We start from the raw sequence: 20,619 nt of genomic DNA on the forward strand, positions 1-20,619 counted from the left end.
CCACTGAGGCAGGAGAATGGGACTGTAAATTTATACTGCTCTGTCATGGGGAAATGGCCCCAAGTACAAAATCAAGTCGAACACCAAATTTAGTTCAGGATATAATTGGACAAATACTGGCTTGAGAAATAAAATGAAACCACATGCAGTTACATGAAAAAAAGAGTAAAAAAGTGTTTTTACTTAAGCTATCTAGCTCTCAGTGGGTTTCAGTCAAAGCTGGACATGTTCACTAGCTGTTTAAAGTCTGTTTTGATAGTTTAATTTGGGGGGCTTTTTGGAAGTATAGATGTTAAAAGATCTTTCAACTTAAAATGCTGATGCCTGAAATTCTAAATTCACCCATTAGCTCAAGGATTTGATCACTAAAAATGCAGTGGTCCGTCATCCCACCAGGTACCATGTGGTAGACATCGCCAGTGCTCTGCCCTCACTTCCCCGGGTTACTTTTACTTTTTCTATGCTTCCCTCCCATGGCTGTGATATGTCTTTACTTCCATGACCTGAGCCAGAACCTTTGGGAGCTGTGTTGCCCTGTTGGGTGTCCAGAGAGCTAAAACTGCCTGAATTTTGAGGTCCTACTCCCATCCTTCTCCCTGGTGGCCCTCTGCCAATCACAGCCATGGGTGGGACTTTGAAAGGCCAACTCCCAGCTTCAAATAGGATCAGGAGGATTCTAAAGAGGAACTTACTCTCCAAAATTTGCCCATGGAATCAGACTTCTTCCTTGTTCCTGTCCTGCTTTCCCTGCACCTTTAGTGGTTTTTCCTGGGAGTACTTCCTTAATAAGACACTTGCACTGACATCTTTATCTCAGCATCTGCTTCTGGGGAACCCGACAGAATAGGTGGATGATTTATTGGAGCTTTTCAGAGATGGGGAAGAGAAACAAGGGGCCCTGAGCACTTGAGCTGGCTAAGACTGAATCCATGAGGGGAGGAGGGAGTGGGGTGGAAAAGGGAAAACTAGATCCTTATTAGAGGGTCTGGGTGTTCAAAGAAAGGACTGAGCCATGTTACAGGTCCACCTCTAGACAATCTTTAAGTAGTTGGATGATCTCCTCAGTTCTTTGATTTGTTTTTCTTGTGAAGACGGCCATGGTATTCCTTGCTTGAAACTATGTCCTTCCATTCTTCTGCCCTACCTCAGAATGATCTTCATATGTGAGTTTAAATAAATACACGTTTGCTGTTTCCTCCAGAGACAGACTTTACAATCCCTGGCTCAGTAGGCTACTTGGAAACAGGTCTCAGAAGTCATCTGGTTTTGGGAAACATCCATGTTTTATATGCATGTAAACTCTCTCCCAGTTAAGAATCTAGTCATCCAAGGAGCACATTATGGGCTTCGGCCCACTTGAAGAATTCTGTCTTTGTTTATAGATACATATATAGTAAACGTTAAAAGCATGACTGGAAATGATAAACACCAAGTCAAGATGGTGGTTACTTCTTGGGAAGGAGGGAGAGAAGTGTGATTGGAGAAGGGTTTATAGGGATTCACATATATATGCATATCAGATGCATATATGTTTCTGTTTTCCATGAGGTCAAAAATACGATTTATTCTTCAATTGCGGTTTTCTAAACATTTGTACTTCTTGTTGCATTTTTGCTGATACTACTTACTTCATGGAGTGACGACTATCAAAATGAACCAATTGCACGAAAGAAGTGAAAAGAAAACACTTTCAAAACTACTGTCTTGCTAGGTATTTTCTAAAATTTCACCTAGAAGCCAAAAGATAATATAACCCTGTTGATGTTAATGGTATGAGCATTATACTATGTAATGTAGAAAAATACTGTATAAAAACATTTGTTTTTCTCTGGGGCCTCCTTTTACTTTCTTGTTTTGCTTTTTTTTTTTTTTTAAACTACATCACAGTTAGTAATATTGTTTTCCTAAATTTCACATCATAGTTTCTTTTGTCCTTTTGGTGTTAATGACCTTCAGAAGCCCACTCATGTTATGGTCTCTTGTCTTGTAGTCACTATATATAGATGTTTTTGCTCTGTTTGTCCTAATTAAACTGTGTTTTGTTTTGTTTTTTTTTTCTTTAAGTATCTGTAATGGAACATACATATTCAATTTAAGCTGGCTATACCATTTCCTTAAAAACCACAGTCAGCAACTGCCCAGGAGGTAAGAGCTCTTCCCCACATTCTGAACACATGGTGTCTTGAACAACACTGTTCAATAGAAATTTCGGCATTGATGGAAATGTTCTATATCTGTGCCATCTGGTATGGTAGTCACTAGCCTCAGGTGACTATAAACTTAAATTAATTAAAATTTGTAAAGATTAAGAAGTTCAGTACATCTTTCAGTTGTGCTGGCCACATTTCGAATGTTCAAGAGATGTTTTGGGCGGCACAGCTCTAGTATGGAACCTTGAAAGATAGATTTCAGAGAACTGCAGATGGGAACATGGAAACCCAGGGTATTTTTTTTGTTTGTTTTGTTTCATTTTGTTATTATTATTATTATTTTTTAAGGATAGGGGAACTGCATGGTGAAATTTACAGCTTGATCAAGGTCTAGTTTTCGGATTCCCAAGTAATTGGGGAAAAATTGTTGTTTTCCTTCACTGAATGTTTGTTCACCTAAAAAAATTAGGTTCTTTTTTGGGGTTACTATGGTTAAAATGATGAGTTTATAAAATGTGCCCTGGTGATTTTACCTAGTGAACATCTCTGCTTGGAGGAACATCTCTACTAGGCATCTCAACTCTTATGTTTAACATATTCCAACTAAATTCCTGATTTACTCTGCAAACCTACTTCCCTTAGAGTCTTTCCATCAGAGTGATTGGAAACTTCATTAAGTCAGATGCCTCACCTCCCTACATTCTCTTACATCCCACATTCCAGTCATTGGGATATACTCCTGGGCCTACCTTCCAGGATATCTTGAGTCTATTCATTTGTCACTACTGCTCTGTGATCCCTTTGGTCTATGTGACCATCAGCTCTGTTCTTTATTATTGGAAAGCCTCCTAAGTGGTCTCCCCATTTCCATCTAAATCCCCCCCCTTTCTTTTTCTCTTTCCATCTAAATTTCTTAGTAGGTGGCATGGTTGGCTCTTATCTTTTCTTGGTTTTGTTTAGGTAGTTTAGAATTGTTGAAATTTAGAGTCCTGAACTTTAACATTTTTTCAGTGATTATGTCTCTTTGGGGATTATTTTATGGCCATTTCTCCTAAGGCTTTGTGACTTTTATTATCTTTTGGTAAGGAAATCGTATTCTCTTATTAGACATTATCTTTCTTTATGGAGAACCCATAGAAAATCAGGCACTGAGCTATAAATTTTTAAAATACCATTTAATGATCATGTTAATCTGAGAAGATAGGCATTATATTCCCATTTTACTGAGAAATCGCTAAGGAACAGTTCCCAACAAAATTCAGAAATTTGCTTAATGATCTTTGGCTTGAGGCATTTTTTTTTTTTTTCTTACCAAAGATGGACAGAGAGTCCTCTGTCACCAAAAGATTCTGAACCAAAACTCAGCCATGGTACATCAGTCAAACAAATCCTTATTCACTTTTGGACTATGTGTACAATGCACTTGATAAACATTTATTGAGGGCAATCTTTATTCAAGGTTCAGTAGTATGTGCTGAGCTAATTTAGAGAAGAATAAGTTGACCTTGTTCTCAAAAAACTTAAGTTCCAGTGGCAGAGATAGAAATATACACAATTTACTTTAACATACTGCATAAAGATCTGATGTGTGTGTTTAGGTCATGTCAGAAGACTAAGCAGCTATTAATGTCCACAGTATGGAAAAATAATTAGTGAAATGATTCTAAATCAGAGTTCATTTACACTCGCATTGTGAGAGAGAATCATTTGCCAGTTTAACTAAAATGTTATGATTTGATAACAGGTGTTGAAACAGAAAACTGTTAATAGGATCTGGGTCCCTGCCATAAAATGTAGAGGTTATGGAAATTTAAACACAGCTTACATTTTCTCTATGGCACTAAAGCATTTTTGAAGGCAAGAAAATCCTTTCCCTTAAAGCAACGAGTCATTTGCCTGAAGAAGTGATATGTGAACAGAATTCTTATTCTAAACTGTTCTTTCCTGTGTAGATGAGTGTGGACATTCATATTTTAAGCGGTGACATGTGTCTCTTTGACCTATGAGTCAACATCTCTCCTCTCTTTACACTTTCTGTTTTAATATAAGCTCCCCCATTAATCTATATTTCATTTTTTTTTTCTGTTTAAGGAGAATTTTTGAACAGAAGCTAATACTTCCAGTTATACTGGTCTGTTTCCCATGTTCTTGCCATGGGCACATTTCAGACAGTCACATGCTTTTTCTCTTCACCTCATTTCAGCCTAAATTTCTCAAGTTTTTGCTGGAGCTCAGGTCTTTCCTAGATCGGTGTGCAGTAAACTTGCCTTTGGGATTTGTTGATCTGTTTCCACCAAACCCACTGATAAATGCTGGCTTAAAACTTATTTTCTGCTTTATAAAGAGAATGAGTTTAATTAGTTATTTCCAAAGTGGGAGTTAATGTCAAAGCATGCATTATTTCATGTTATGAAGATGGCTTATAATAAGTTCTGTGCCTTTGGAGGCCATTCACAGAAATTGTCAATGCTTTCACTAATTTTATGATTTGTCTCTTTCTGCACCAAGAGGCTCACTGGATATGCATCTAAAAGGAATTTGAAAAAAGAAAAAAACCCCACAAAAATCCAGGAGAGTTATCCAGTAGAAAAACATTTTTTTTTTTTTGGTGAATGATATGTAAATTCACATTAGGGTTTCTCATAAATTGCAATGGTTTCATAGCAAATTAAAAACTGGATGTAATAGATATACAATATTTGGTAATGTGTAAAGAGATGACATTGGCTCCCAACACAATATATCTTGTTGAAAGTGATAATTGATTTGGGCTTTTTAGCGCTCTGATCACAGATGAAAGAAAGCGATATGATAGTGACAATAACGTTCGTTAGATATTCAGTTGCTCCCCTCCATTTCCTACCTTCTGTTGTAGTTGGTATGGGATCATATGATCAGTGCTGGCCAATGTCCTGTGAGTGAAAGTGATCCTTGTCACTGCAGATTTAAGGGACTAAGGGTGAGTTCTCTGTGCTCTCTCTCCCTGATGTGACAACCCTGAACATCATGTGTTGACATGGTGACATTATAAGATGGCGAGTGTCACCAAACCAGGGCCCTTAGTAAATGTGGAGCAGAGCCTCCTGGCAACTTACACTAAATGTGTCGTATGAGCAATTGTCTTAGTTTGGGCTGCTGTAACAGATACCATAGCCTGGGTGGCTTAAACAACAATGAAAAATTATTTCTCACAGTTCCGAAGCCTGGAAATTCAAGGTCAAGATACTAGCAGATCTGGTGTCTGGTGAGTGTTCTCTTCCCAGCTTGCTGATGGCCATATTCTCACTGCCTCCTCCCTTGGCTGAGAGAAATCATCTTTCTTGTGTCTCTTCTTATAAAGGCAGTGATCCTATTGATGGGAACCCTACCTTTATGACCTAATTACCTCCTCATCACCACATGTCACACGGGGGGTTAGGGCCTCAATGTATAGATTTTGGGGGAACAACACAGACATTTATATCAGCAATATAGACACCTTTACAGCATGAAGTCACTGAGATTTGGGGCCAATTTGTTACCCAGCATTACCTTGCTTAATACAAGTACCTTCTGCAAAGAAATAACGCTTGTTGCCTGACTTTTTTTTTTTTAAGATTTTATTTATTTATTTATTGAGACAGAGAGAGAGAAGAGCACGAGCACATGAGAGGGGCAGAGGAAGGAGGAGAGGCAGACTCCTGCCAAGCAGGGAGCCCAACGTGGGGCTGGATCTCAGGACACTGAGATCACGACCTGAGCCAAAGGCAGACGTTCAACCCATTGAACCACTCACAGACCTCCTGCCCCCACCCCCCACCCTGCCATTGCCTGACTTCTTTTAACATACTATCTAAAGTTAAATGTAGATATCTACCATTGGATCAGGGTTCACGTCCTTTTGCACGGAAAAGGGAGAGGACCATGACATCTGAACTTGTAGTAATGTCATTGCCAGAGGATCTGTTCTCATCTTCATAGCTTATAATGGTAATGAAATTAATAAGGAAAAGCCAAAAAAGGGAATGCTATGAATATAACATATTTTCCGTCTGATTTTTCTTCCTTTCTAAATATACTACACAGATGTAAAGGCACCTGGATGTGCTAGAACTCAAAATTGTGACCGTCTAATGTGGAAATTCAACATATTAACATGTAAAAATGCAATGGGATCCATTTCCCTGCAGCTGTTTCTGATACACAGTTTATTGTCTATCTCAATTAGAAACTCATCTTTTGCAATACCATTTCCTTCCCTGTGGTTGATTTGATCAAACATCCCATTGTTTAAGCCAAAAACATAGCTTTACCAAATCAGCCATAGTATTGTTCAAAACTCATCATTTATTACATTATTCTTCATCAATGCTTATGATACTAATATTTGCAAAGAGGAACTGAATCTTAAATGAAGCTTTTCAAATCCACTTGACTAGTAGTCTGTAAACAGAGAGTGTTCTTCCCTTTTAATTTTTTTTTTTAAAGGAAAGCAAAATAATTCGGTCTTGTATGGATCATGACAATACCAAACAGATGCAAATAAATATTAAAGTAATATATTTTAGTGTTGGATCACAGCCCAAATTCTTTGCCCCAGAAAATTACATAAATGCTCTAGTGCACATGTGGTTTATATTTAAGGTGTAATGAGCTGTTCAAATAGAGAAGGGCAGACAACCATATTAAAAATAAACATCAAATTTTAACAAAGACACATCCACTTAGTTTGCAAATAGCCCTAATGGTCTCAGTTTATTGCAGCTACTCAGCATACAACATCTTTGGTTGAAACCCAATTCCAATTTCAGAGTCTCCCAGTGAATCTGGAAAGGTTGCTGTTTATAATTCTTTTATGGAATAATTGTTCAACTGTGATCACATTGTCAGAGAGATGAGAAGGTAGAAAGAAGAATAAAAAAGGGTAGCACATGGTATATGAATACTTAAGACTGTCTCATTGAACCAAAAGTCAGTCTCAATCTACTGACGATATGTATCATAATGGCACCTTACTAACTAGTGCTATTACACTTCTCTGGGTTCTGATATCAGCATGTTACACAACATTATTTAGAAAGCCTGAGGATTTTCCCAGCACCATTTATTGAAGAGTCTGTCTTTTTTCCACTGGATGTTTTTTCCTGCTTTATCAAAGATTAGTTGCCCAAAGAGCCGAGGGTCCATTTCTGGGTTCTCTATTCTGTTCCATTGGTCTATGTGTCTGTTTTTGTGCCAGTACCATGCTGTCTTTGTGATCACAGCTTTGTAGTACAGCTTGAAATCCGGCATTGTGATGCCCCCAGCTTTGTTTTTCCTTTTCAACACTTCCTTGGCGATTCGTGGCCTTTTCTGGTTCCACACAAATTTAAGGGCTGTTTGTTCCAGTTCTTTGAAAAATGTCATTGGTATTTTGATCGGGATAGCATTGAAAGTGTAGATTGCTCTGGGTAGCATGGACATTTTAACTATGTTAATTTTTCTGATCCATGAACATGGAATATTTTTCCATCTTTTTCTGTCTTCTTCAATGTCTTTCAAGAGTGATTTGTAGTTTCTAGAATATAGATCCTTTAAGTCTCTGATTAAGTTAATTCCAAGATAACGTATGATTTTGTAAATGGGATGGATTCCCTAATTTCTCTTTCTTCAGTCTCATTGTTCGTGTATACAAATGCAACTGAATTCTGAGCAGGAAGATCGGTAGGAGAAGAAAGGGATAAAGAAAGGGGGTGTAGTCAGAAGGGGGAATGAAGCATGGGAGACTATGGACTCTGAGAAACAAACTGAGGGCTTCAGAGGGGAGGGGGGTGGGGATGATTTTGTAAATGGGATGGATTCCCTAATTTCTCTTTCTTTGCATGGTGCACTGGGTGTTATACGCAACTAATGAATCATGGAACTTTACATCAAAAACAAGGGATGTACTGTATGGTCACTAACATAATATAATAAAAAATATTGTTATAATAAAAAGAAAAGAAAGCCTGAGGAGAAACAATAGGTAAACTCAGCTCTGATTAGTGTAGATTTAAAACACCTGCAAAACATTTCAAATGCTATAACACGCGCGCACACACACACACACACACACACACACACATCCCTCTCCTTTAGCATTTTCCATCTTCTCTGCTTATAATGACAAATCTACCTTGCTTTTGCTTCAATAAGTGTGTCTTTATAACCTGGGAAATGATCCCACTTCTCAGCCCAAAGAAATGCTGGGGTGTTGTCTTTGCAAAAGATCTGAAGTGTGATCTATGGTTCCAATAAATCCCTGTGTTCTAGTTTGTAGTTTATAAACGTTGACCCTCCTTGGGGTTTTCTAAGTTTCAACCAATAAAATGCCAACCTGTCTTGAAATAAAACAGTTAATCTCAGACTTCACATTGCTGAGGGTTCAGTCATCTCCCTTTTTGATTGCTAGGGACTGGGGGAACCATTGTATCATTCACTTGCACTGATTGACAAATAAGCAGGCAAAGATGATTTTGAGTGGCAGGTTTCCAAGTTCTCAGAAACACTATGATGAACCTAAATGAAAAACTAGTTGGAATTACTCTGTCTAGGTCATCTAACACCAGTCAGTGCATTTAATTAGATCATCAAATTAGTTGCTGACCCCTATATTTTTATGTTGGTATGTCATTAAGGTAAGCCTGGATTTTCTATAATATCAAAATGATTTCAAATCCCTAATTAGGTTCTTACATGTCTTGTAGATTTTTCTTTCTAAAAACCAGATGCTACTTTTACCTACCCATTGAGTGAGACTTTTCCCAACTATCTGAAACTTCTCTGGTTTCCAAAGCCTACAACAACAAAAAAACTCATAGAAAAAGATTTATCAAAAAAAAAAAAAAGTTAACATGGAATAAAGATTAGTCAGTTACCTAAGATGAATTTAACATCTGGAATTTGCTTGGACCTACTTTCTGCAGGCTAGTTCACGAAAGGGTTTTACAGAAAAATGGAGTTGGCCATCCTGGGGTTACTTCACGGCATACCTGACTCTCAGACGTCCTATAAGGAGTTGCATTATCTTGAGCAGGAAATTCCATTATTCACCTTCCCCAAAACCCATGACCTTTGGAGATATTTGCATTTTACAAAGAGGTGGGAGCTGTGGGGTCACTAGACAGGTGGTTGGAAAAATACCTGAAAGAGGTCAGTTTAAAGTAGAGTCAGGAAAACAGAAAAATAAGAATCTAGAAATTTTACAGTAATGTTGGAAAACTCATTTGTATTGGAGAGAATGGGAGGGATCTACCTGGTCATTACCTCGTTATTACTTGCTAATTTATTAAAACCGTGTGATGGCTTGTGTCAAATTTCCATATTTTAAAAGAATTTAATTATTTATTTGAGACAGAGAGAGAACGCACGCGCGCACACACACGTATGGGGGAGGGGCAAAGGGAGAGGGAGAAGCAGACTCCCCGCTGATCAGGGAGCCCAATGAGGGGCTCTATCCCAGGATCCTGGGATCATGACCTGAGCTGAAGGCAGACACTTAACCGACTGGGGCCACCCAGGCGCCCCTTAAATTTCCATTTTTTTTTTTAATGCTAAAGTAATCTGTGCATTGAAACAAATTCCAATAAGATGTAAGTGTATGGAGTTACGAAATACTGTTCTTCATTCTTCTACTTTTCACTTTTAAGAGTTACCCCTCATCCTCATTTTAATAACTATCAAAATTAAGAAAGTATATATCCTATACACTTAGCAGTGTTGGTATCCTAAGAATGTGGTAGAAATGCAGACTCTCAGGCCACATCGTGGGTGTATTGAATCAGAATCTGTATTTTAGCAAGAAGATTTACATGCCTATTAAAGTTAAGAAGCACTATGACACTGAAATCTCACTTGCTGGGATTTAGTCTACGGAAATACTAACACATATGCAAAAATAAATATATATATGCTTATATTTATATTTAATAGCAAAACATTAGAAACAGCAGAAATGACCCTTGGTAAGGAATGGATAACTAAGTAATAATGCAGTCATAGGGTGCAGCACAATGTGCAACACAATGTTTTTCTTTTAGTCTCCCCCATTTATCATGCAGCGGATGCTTTGGGGCTTTTCTTTTTATAACCTAAAGGCCCAACAGTATGTTTTGCTAAATGGGAGGAGATCTACAGAGATGTTCTTTGTATCATTTAGGGATAAAAGTGTGCAGACTCAAGTTTTTCAATCACCTGTTTTGAGATTGTGTACAGAATGACTGTACACATAGTAATTCACAGGTTGTGTAATATATAAGAATACGTTATTGCAATGAGTTTAAAAAGTGCTACATTAGAGGAAATCCAGTATCTCTCTTGGGTTTATCACTTCTCCTTATCCCTGGCCCAGCTCCTTAGTTGGTCAAGCGCTATGAGGTTTGCTTGGTTCAAAAGGAGTCTGATCTGTTTGCAGATGCCACCTTGTGAAGGAAGCAGGGCGTATGATGAGTGCATTTGTGGAAGCCTATTTTTTCCATCCTTGCTTCAGTCCTTGATATGCAGTCATTGTTCAAGCAGATAGCAGCTTGCTGTCTAATCTATCTTGTCCGTAATTACAGAGCTGCCCCTACTAGATCAAAAGCTGTCTGGGTTACAGTCATCTTAGCAGGGCATTGTTGCCCACTTACATGTGGATTCCCAGGATTCTCTTCACAGATTCAGCTCTTGTTCCTGGAGAGCATTTCCTGTGTCTCGGTGACTGGTTAGGAAGAGCTTCCCATCTAACCATACAATGTGCCGTGACTGTGTTTGTAGATCAAACTTCTACAAGAGAGAATAGCAAGAGAGAGACTTCAGCTCACTGGTCCCAGCACTGGATCACCCGGGAAGCTTTGCATAATGTTGCTACCCAGGCCCGGCCTCCTGAGATCCAGATCTAATTGGGCTACGTGTGAAAACATCTCAAGGTAATTTCATTTAATGATTGCAATAACAGGAGAGACGGGGAGGAAGAACTTAAAAGCCCCTCCGTGAAAACCCAGGTCCCCTGCTTAAAGGCCCCTTGCTATTGTACTATTCTCTCTCTCTCTCTCTTTTTTTTTTTCCCTGTGAGTCTTGAAGTTCAAGCACTAGAACACTGCTGAGTTCTACCTCCCCCACCAGAATGGGTTTGATCCCCTGACTGTGTCTGTTGTGGAGTGGGGCTCCAAAGGGCACACAACATATCTTATGAGCTGGAAGGGTGTGGATTCCCCCTTCTGAACACTGCGTGAGACCTTCAGACACTCCTGATAGGAAAGAGGAAAAAGACTACAGTGTTCGATATTTTTTTCTTAAAATGTGAAGTTAATGGAGCAGCCTGACTAATATAATGTATTTATTTTGATCTATAACATACTGTTTGAAATGTTAGAATGAATTTTAAATTAGCTACAGTAAACAGCAAAGAAATGTACCAAGATCATTCTAGGAAAGGCTTTTTTTTAATAACCAGAATAATTTTTCAATTTGATATGGAATTCGGATACCAGTAGAAGGAACTATTGTTGGATGGTTTATATATATGAATAGATGCTTTTGGGACAGGATCTGTGAGCACTGGAAGTGGATTACTAAGCCATTTACAATTCATTACTGCATTGTAGGTATTCATATCCCTTCCATTTTTATCACATCTTGAGGCCAAGAATCTTTTAAAAAGGTCATTTAGCTTTCAGAAAACTATGAATAATGGTGAAAGCATTGTTCTTTCTCTGACTTTAATGTGCTCATTTGGAGAAAAGTTAGAGGAAAATACTTTTGCTTAAGCTCCAAATCTGACCCTTCTGCAATCCCTCACATAAAATAACTTGTCATTAATGACTTCTTGTATTCTCTGTGCTCTTTGCTGATTACATAAATATTTTCTTAACCCAAACCAGCATCCAGAGTAAAAGGATGTTTGTCATTTTTAGAATTATAATCAAATTGTAAAAACTCAGATATTGACTCACCAGAACAATTTAAGATTGTTTTGGAATTCTTGAATCAATGAGGGGACAGGGCAGGGGAATTTTACCTAGTAAGTGTCAAGTACAGAAAACGAAGACATTCAGTTTTCATTCCAGCAGGAATGAAGTAAAATATTCACCTGTCGTCTTGCTGGTTGACTTCTGAGCATCCAGAGTAAAAGAATGTTTGTCATTTTTAGAATTATAATCAAATTGTAAAAACTCAGATATTGACTCACCAGAACAATTTAAGATTGTTTTGGAATTCTTGAATCAATCAGAGGGGACAGGGCAGGGGAATTTTACCTAGTAAGTGTCAAGTACAGAAAACGAAGACATTCAGTTTTCATTCCAGCAGGAATGAAGTAAAATATTCACCTGTCGTCTTGCTGGTTGACTTCTGAGGAATACCCAGGTGAGGAGTAGCTGATGACCGCTATAACTTAATAGTAACACAAGGAAAAACTTGCTGTAAAGAATGTTAAGGATTTAAGCCCATGCTTCATTAACTAGCTGCTAAATATTTATTTTTCTTTTCACTTCTATTCCTTAAGGGACTAGGATGTAACATGAGAGGAATTTGAAGATGGATAGAGCTGATGTATGTTCAACTTTATTTCAACATCTTGGAAAAACCTTGTTCTTAGTNACCAGGTGAGGAGTAGCTGATGACCGCTATAACTTAATAGTAACACAAGGAAAAACTTGCTGTAAAGAATGTTAAGGATTTAAGCCCATGCTTCATTAACTAGCTGCTAAATATTTATTTTTCTTTTCACTTCTATTCCTTAAGGGACTAGGATGTAACATGAGAGGAGTTTGAAGATGGATAGAGCTGATGTATGTTCAACTTTATTTCAACATCTTGGAAAAACCTTGTTCTTAGAAGTCATTACAGAATTATTTGGTTGCCATTATGTGTAATTCTAGAATTTGATCATATGAAGATCTTAATCATAATCACATTAAAGAGAACATTAAGAAAGAGAGGTTGACAGCATAATATTTATTGGAAATTGAGTCCAAACCAGGATCTTCTGGTCAAATGATTGCTTAGCCAGGAGTTGTGATCTGTGGTCATCTTGGCTTATGACTGTTCCATTTCATAAAATGAGTATCTAGGAATGTTTTGCTTATGAAGAACATTTACACTGGAATATTTATTATGGAAAACATTTTTTTTGCCTCATAAATCAATAGTGAAATTGCTTAATTCCCATTGATCTGTGGCTAAATGGAAAGTGGACCAGAGCTGGAGACATGCATGCAGAAGAATCTTGAAGCTTTCCATGTTCTGTGGGCTGGCAATTCACACAGAATGGTTTCTGCTTACTAGTTCTCTCCCTCTCCCAGGGTTCTTCTATCTCTGAACTCAAAGAAAGCATAAACTTTTATAATTTGTAAAGATCCAAGTTCAATAAAGTCAATAGACTCTACTGAAGAAGAACAGTAAATCTTAACTGAGTTTCTATTAACTAATAATGAAGAATGATTAATAAACTCTCAGGTGTCAGGTTTGTGAATATTTTCAAATTACATTTATCTTTTTGGAACATCTTACAGTGAGTAAGAAAGAGTAGTTCCTTTAAATAATCTATTAATGACATGAATGTGAACTAAAAAAATCAGTGAAGGTAGGTAAATGCAGCGATGGTGTTCCAGTAGAATTCTCTTAAGAGTCAAGCAAGCTGGGATGCCTGGTTTGCTCAGTTGGAAGAGCATGTGACTCTTGATCTCAAGGTTGCCACCTCAAGCCCCACTTTGGGTGCAGTGATTACTAAAAAATAAATAAATAAACTTAAAAATAAAAGAGTCAAGCAAGCTAAATTTTCTATGAGGTCAGAGAATGAGCGAACCAAAAAAGCCATGAAAAACACAGATCCCAAAGACTCATTCTCCATAAGCCACTTTGCAGTATTAAAGCTGGCCTGCAGGGGGCAGAGCACAGGCACTGGCCCCAGGCGGAGCTGCTGAGGTTTGAATCCTGCCTCTCACAAGTATCAGTAATGTTATTTTAGGTTAGTCAATAAACTACATCTTAGTTTCCACCGTTAGGTAGTGGGGAGGATAGTAAAATTAAAATAATGTACAGTCATTCCTATTTGTGGATTCTGTATTTGCAAATTCCCCTACTTGGTAAAAGTTGTTTGTCCTCCCCGAATCAGTACTCAGCTGCACGTGAATGGTCATTTGTGAGTGTGGACATTCGCTGAGTGGCAAAACAATGCTGGTCTATATGCATATTCCCAGTTAATACTGAACAGGGTGACCAGACACTTTGCCTTCTTGTTTTGGTCCTCGGACTGTAAACAAGGGTCCTTGTAGGGGTCTACTGAGTGCCACATTATTTCATTTTTGTGGTTTTTTGTTGGTGATTTTCCATTGAAAATAGCCCCCAAGCATAGTGCTGAAGGGTTAGCTAAGAGTTCCCCAGCACAGGAAGGCTACGAAGCCCTTTATGGAGAAAATATGTTTGTTGGGTAAGCTTGGTTCAGGCGTGAGTTAGAGAGCTCTTGGCTAAGAGTTCAAAGGAAGTGACTCAACAGTATATACTAAATAAGGTATCTTTAAACAGAAACACAGCCAAACAAGGTTATGTATTGATTGGCTGAGGAAAATGTTGTCCCCAGAGGTTCATATGTACCTAACCTTGTATTTCTCCTCGGACCAGGGGTTCAGTGCCATTTTATGCTTCCCCCCCGCCCCCAGACCGGTGAATTCAAAGAGGCATATGATAGAGATCACAAGCCTTGCATCTTTCTTTCTTCTTCTTCTTTTTTAAAATTGGAATATAATTGATATATAACATTATATTAGTTTTAGGTATAAACCATGATGATTCAGTATATGTATATATTGCTCACTGATTGTTAAAATCAATCTAGTTAGCAGCTATCACCACAGAGAATTATACTTTTTTTTCTTGTGATGTGAACTTTTAAGATTTACTGTCTTAACAACTTTCAAATATGCAATATAATGTTATTAACTATTAACTATAGTCACCATGCTGTACATTATATCCTCAGGATTTATTTATTTTATAACTGGAACTTTGTACCTTTTGGTCCCCTTTAACTATTTTGCCTACCCCCTGCCTCTGGCAACCAGTAATCTGTTCTATGTATGACTTTTGTTTGTTTGTTTAGATTTCACATAAAATGAGATAATGCAGTATTTGTTTTTCTCTGTCTGACTTATTTCACTTAGCATAATGTACTGAAGGTCTGCGTGGTAAGATTTCCTTCTTTTTCATGGCCAAGCAATATTTCACCACACACACACACACACACACACACACACACACATGCACATATATTCACTACACACACACATATGTCCACATGTATTTATGGAGGTTGTGTGTTTGAGTGCGTATTACATTTTCCTTATCCATATATCCATCAGGGGACATTTATGTTACTTAAGTCGTTTCCATGTTTTGGCTATTGTAAATAGCACTTCTATGAACATGGGGGCACAGATATCTTTTTGAGTTAGTGTTTTGTATCCTTTGGTTAATTTTTTCAGGAACTTCTATGCTATTTTCCATAGTGGCTTCATCAATTCACATTCCCACCAGCAGTGTAGAGGGTTCACTTTTCTCCATATCCTTGCCAGCATTTGTTATCTCTTGTGTTTTTGATAATAGCTAGCCATTCTAACAGGTGTGAGGTGACATCTCATTGTGGTTTTGATTTGCATTTCCCTGATGATTAGTGATGCTGAACACCTTTTCATGTACTTCTTGTTCATTTATATATCTTCTTTGGAAAAATGCTATTCAGACCCTTTGCCCGTTTTTAATTATATCGTTTGTGTTTTTGTTGACTTATATGGGCTCTTTATATATTTCGGGTATTAACCCCTTATCTGATAAATGATTTGCAAATATTTTATTACATTCTGTAGGTTGCCTTTTAATTTTGGTAACGGTTTCCTTTGCTATGCAGAAGCTTTTTAGTTTGATGTAGTCACACTTGTTTATTTTTGCTTTTGTTGCCTTTGCTGTTGGTGTCATATTTTAAAAATCATCGATAAGATTGATGTCAAGGAGCTTATTGCCTGTTTTCTTCTGGGAGTTTTAGGGTTTCAGGTATTACATTCCCACTTTGAGCTGATTTTTGTGTATGGTATAAGAAATGGGTATGCTTTCATTCTTTTTCATATGGCTGTCCAATTTTCCCAGCATCATTTATTGAAGAGACTGTTTTTTCCCCATTGCATATTCTTGGCTTCTTTGCTGTAAATTAACTGACCATTTATAAGTGGGTTTATTTTTGGGCTTTTTATCCCATTGACTTATGTGTCTGTTTTTATGCTAATACCATCCTGTTTTTGATTACTATAGCTTTGTAATATAGTTTGAAATCAGGTAGTCTGATGCCTCCAAGTTGGTTCTTCTTTCTCAGGATTGCTTTGGCTATTTGGGTCTTTTGTGGTTCCATGCAAGTTTTAGGATTGTTTGTTTTATTTCTGTAAAAAAAGTGCCATTGGAATTTTGATAAGGATTGCATCATATCCATACATTGCCTTGGGTAGTATGGACGTTTTAACATTAATTCTTCCACTCTATGAGCATGAGATATCTTTCCATTTATTTATGTCTTCTTGAGTTTCTTTCATTTACGTCTTATACTTTTCATCTTCAAGTCTTTCACCTCCCTGGTTAAATTTATTCCTAGATATTTTTTCTCTTCGATGAAGCTGTGGATGGGATTGTTTTCTTAATTTATCTTTATGATAGTTATTCGCGTATAGAAAGGCAAGTATTTTTTGTATATTGATTTATATCCTGAAAATTTACCGAATTTGCTCATTAGTTTTAACAGTTTTTTAGTGGATCCTTTATGGTTTTCTATAAATAGTATCACGTCATCTGCAAATAGGGACAGTTTTACTTCTTTTCTGATTTGGACACCTTAGACATTTTTAATATAGGTGTTTATTTCACAAAAAATATTTTAAAAACTTACTTGAAAGTCTTTATTATATTTTTCTGGGGCTTCACTTGCTTGGAACAATGGTTTTGTATTCCCAGTGACTTTCTAGACCATTACTGTGAATAATCAACTATATATAAAGTGTCTGTATATGAATTTAAGCCTATTTTCAAACCTGCAATTCCTTACATACTACTTGGTGGACCTAGAATGTGACTGTGTGAACCTGGCTTCTTTCTATTTTATCAACCTCCACCTGCCCCAAACCTATCCTGTAGCTTTTCTCACATAGTAGAACGGATCAAACTTTTTTTTTAAAGCACATTTATTAAGTATAAAATGTATGCCACACACTTTGCTAAGAAATAGATGCTTTAAAGTTGTTTGGAGATTTTCTGGGAAAATAGAGACATAAATATCAATTCACCATAGACATGGTTGGTGCGATGATGGGTTATTAACAAAATGCGGTGGCATCATAGGGGCTGGACCAGCTGAGTCTCTTTGAAAGAGAGGGGGGCACAGTGGTCAGGGAGGGGTTAACATGGTATGTACTATTTGGCCTGGGCTTAATGAATGTGATAATGTTCACCAAGCAAACCAGATAAAACCAGAACAATCAGTGAGAAACTTGGGTCCAAATATACAAAGGTATCAAAGAGCATCCTATGGTCAGTGAGGCTGAAATAGGATCTGAGTGGAGAGAGGGGAGGGAAACCAGAGGGAGGTGCAGGGAATGCTTAGAGATGAGGCTGGCAAGAGAAGCTAAGACTGTTTTGGGAGGACCAGCTGTCCAGAATAATATAATACAGACCTTCATGCAGGTTTTACGATCATTTTTTATAATGTGAAATAGACACCTATATTAAAAATGCATAAAATGTAAATGTATGGCTTAATACATGCTTTAAAGTGAATAGTCACAAAACCACCACCTGGTTGAGGAAACAGAAAATTTCCAGCCCCCTAGAAGACTGTCTTTGCATACTTCTTTTTAACTGCAACCCTTTCCTCCCTCATTGAGGTAAACTGTTTTGACTTTCATAGTCTTTACTCCCTTGGGTTTCCTTATGATCTTATCACCTATGGTAGTTAGAGTAATCCCTGCCCACCCATTTTGGGGTGTTCATGTCCGAATCTTCAGAACTTGTGAACAAGGTTACCTTACATGGCAGAAAGGACTTTGGAGATGTCATTAAAGTAAGGATCTTGGGATAGACTATCTTGGATCATTTGGGCAGGACCTCTGTGATCCTAAGTGTTCTTATAAGTGAAAGCAGAAGGTAGGGCAGTCAGAGAATGAGATGTAAGAGCAGAAGTAGAGGTCAGAGTGATCTGATTACTGGAAGGGGCCATAATCAAAGGAATATAGGCCGTCTCTAAAAGATGGAAAAAGAAAGAACAAATTTTTCGCTAGTGCTTCTAGAAAAACAAAACAAAACAAAACAAAAAACCCTTGATTTTAGCTCTGTAAAATCCTTTTCAGACTTCTGACCTCCAGAATCGTAGGATAATAAACTCGTGTTGTTTTAAGCCACCAAGTTTCTGATTACCTGTTACAGCAGTGATAGGATACTAATAGACCCTCCCAAATGTGCATCTAAACACTACGTATTTTTTAACTTTCTGTAAGTGTTCTTGCTTGTCTGGCTGCTGCTTCTGAACTCTCTGTTGTTAAACTTAGGCCATTTTTAAGGCAGGTGAGCAATGAGTGATGTGACTAGATCTACATTTTAGAAGTTTATCTGCACATCAGTGTTCTGTCAGTAGCCTGGGGAGCCAAAAGGCTGGGGTTGGTGAGAATTGGCAAGAGGCCAATATAATAGGCATGGCAAGAAATAGCCAGAACTTGGGGCAAAGGGGTGGCTCAGTTGGTTAAGTGTCTGCCTTTGGCTCAGGTCATGATCCCAGGGTCCTGGGATGGAGCCCTGCTTCAGGCTCCCTGCTCAGTGGGGAGTCTGCTTCTCTCTCCCCCGCTGCCCCTGCTTGTTCTCTCTCTCTCTCTCTCTCTCTCTCCCGCTATCATACAAATAAATAGAAATCTTTTTTTATTTTTATTATTTATTTATTTTAAAGATTTAATTTATTTATTTGACAGAGATAGATACAGGCAGCGAGAGAGGTAACACAAGTAGGGGAGTACGAGAGGAAGAAGCAGGCTCCCAGCGGAGAAGCCTGACGTGGGGCTTGATCCCAGAACACAGGGATCACGCCCTGAGCCGAAGGCAGACGTTTAACGACTGCGCCACCCAGGCGCCCCTAGAAATCTTTTTTTTTAAAAAAGAGAGAAATAGCCAGAACCTAAAAAAGGACAGTGCAAACAGAATGGAGAAGAGGTCTCAGAACTGACAAGGGTTTGGAGCATAGAATTGTTAAACAGCGATGTTCAAATAGATGTAAAGGATGAAAGAATAACTAAGAAGAATTCCGAGTACTGTGGCTTGGGCAGCTGTCATGATGGAGTTGGTGAACGCAGGAGGAATAGCCAGGGTGAGGGTAACGTCTTGAGGTTAAGGTATTTGGAATTCATACTGGTGTATGTTTCCAGATGTCAGAATGTTTCTCCTGTGGATAACATTCTCGATGCTGGGTTGACCTTCTTTTTAGGTCATGTAGATACAGAGACAGCAACAGAAACACTGATGAATGAATCGAGCCTTAAAATACAATGGAGATGTCTTCCCTTATCTTCAATAATGGATAATTACTTTGTTGTTCAATGGAAGTTAATTTCTACTCCCCCTTTTCTGTTCCTATCACATAATAGGCACAATTATATCTCACACTCACGGTGATATAATTAAGTATCAGCCTTTGTAGAGGTGCATTACCAGAGAGTCTTCTTAGGCTGCTGATTTAGGCACTTGTCAGGTTTATCACACAATAGATAAATGTTTTCTTCATGTAGCTTAATATAACAGGGTATCTGCCTCGGAATGTCAGCTTTTCTAGATAGTCCGGGCAAATGGTCCGTTTATCGCATCTGACAGCTTTATTGCTTTATCAGTTATTTGCTCAGGGAGGATTTTATTATATGTAAAATACTGACATAAATTATGGGGAAGAGAATTGATTTTTATATGGGTTTGATTCATTTTTCATTGTTTGTATGTGCCAAGTTTGATATTACACGTTTTCTCCTAGTGTATTTATTTAGTTGACAAATTATTTCCCTGGTTCTACAAATACTGGTATTTCGTTCTCAATTCTTTTATTCTTGTGACTTTGCATGTTCTCCAACTAAGCCACATATATACTTAATAAGTAAAATGTAATATATCCATTTATACATAAAATATAGAGCTAATAAAAATAAATGGGCTCTAAGAGGAGTTCTAGGTCATTCGAAGAATTCTGCACTTCAAAATTGAGAGATGTGATGCCAGTTTCCCTCTTTCACGTTGAAAGAAGAGCAGGAATAGATCCTGGTTGGGGTAAGCCATGTAGATTATCAAGGTTAGATAGACCCAGGGGTTTTCAACTTAGACAGCAGCTTCAGAGCCATTCTAATGGAGACGGGCATGTTAAAGTTGGGGCTGGAAGACATATTTGGGTCTCAAGCCAAATGGGGCTAGGAAGAGGTAAAATGTGGTCAGTTGG

The sequence above is a fragment of the Ailuropoda melanoleuca genome, chromosome 2 (genome assembly GCF_002007445.2).
Source record: "Ailuropoda melanoleuca isolate Jingjing chromosome 2, ASM200744v2, whole genome shotgun sequence".
Classification (NCBI taxonomy): Eukaryota; Metazoa; Chordata; class Mammalia; order Carnivora; family Ursidae; genus Ailuropoda; species Ailuropoda melanoleuca.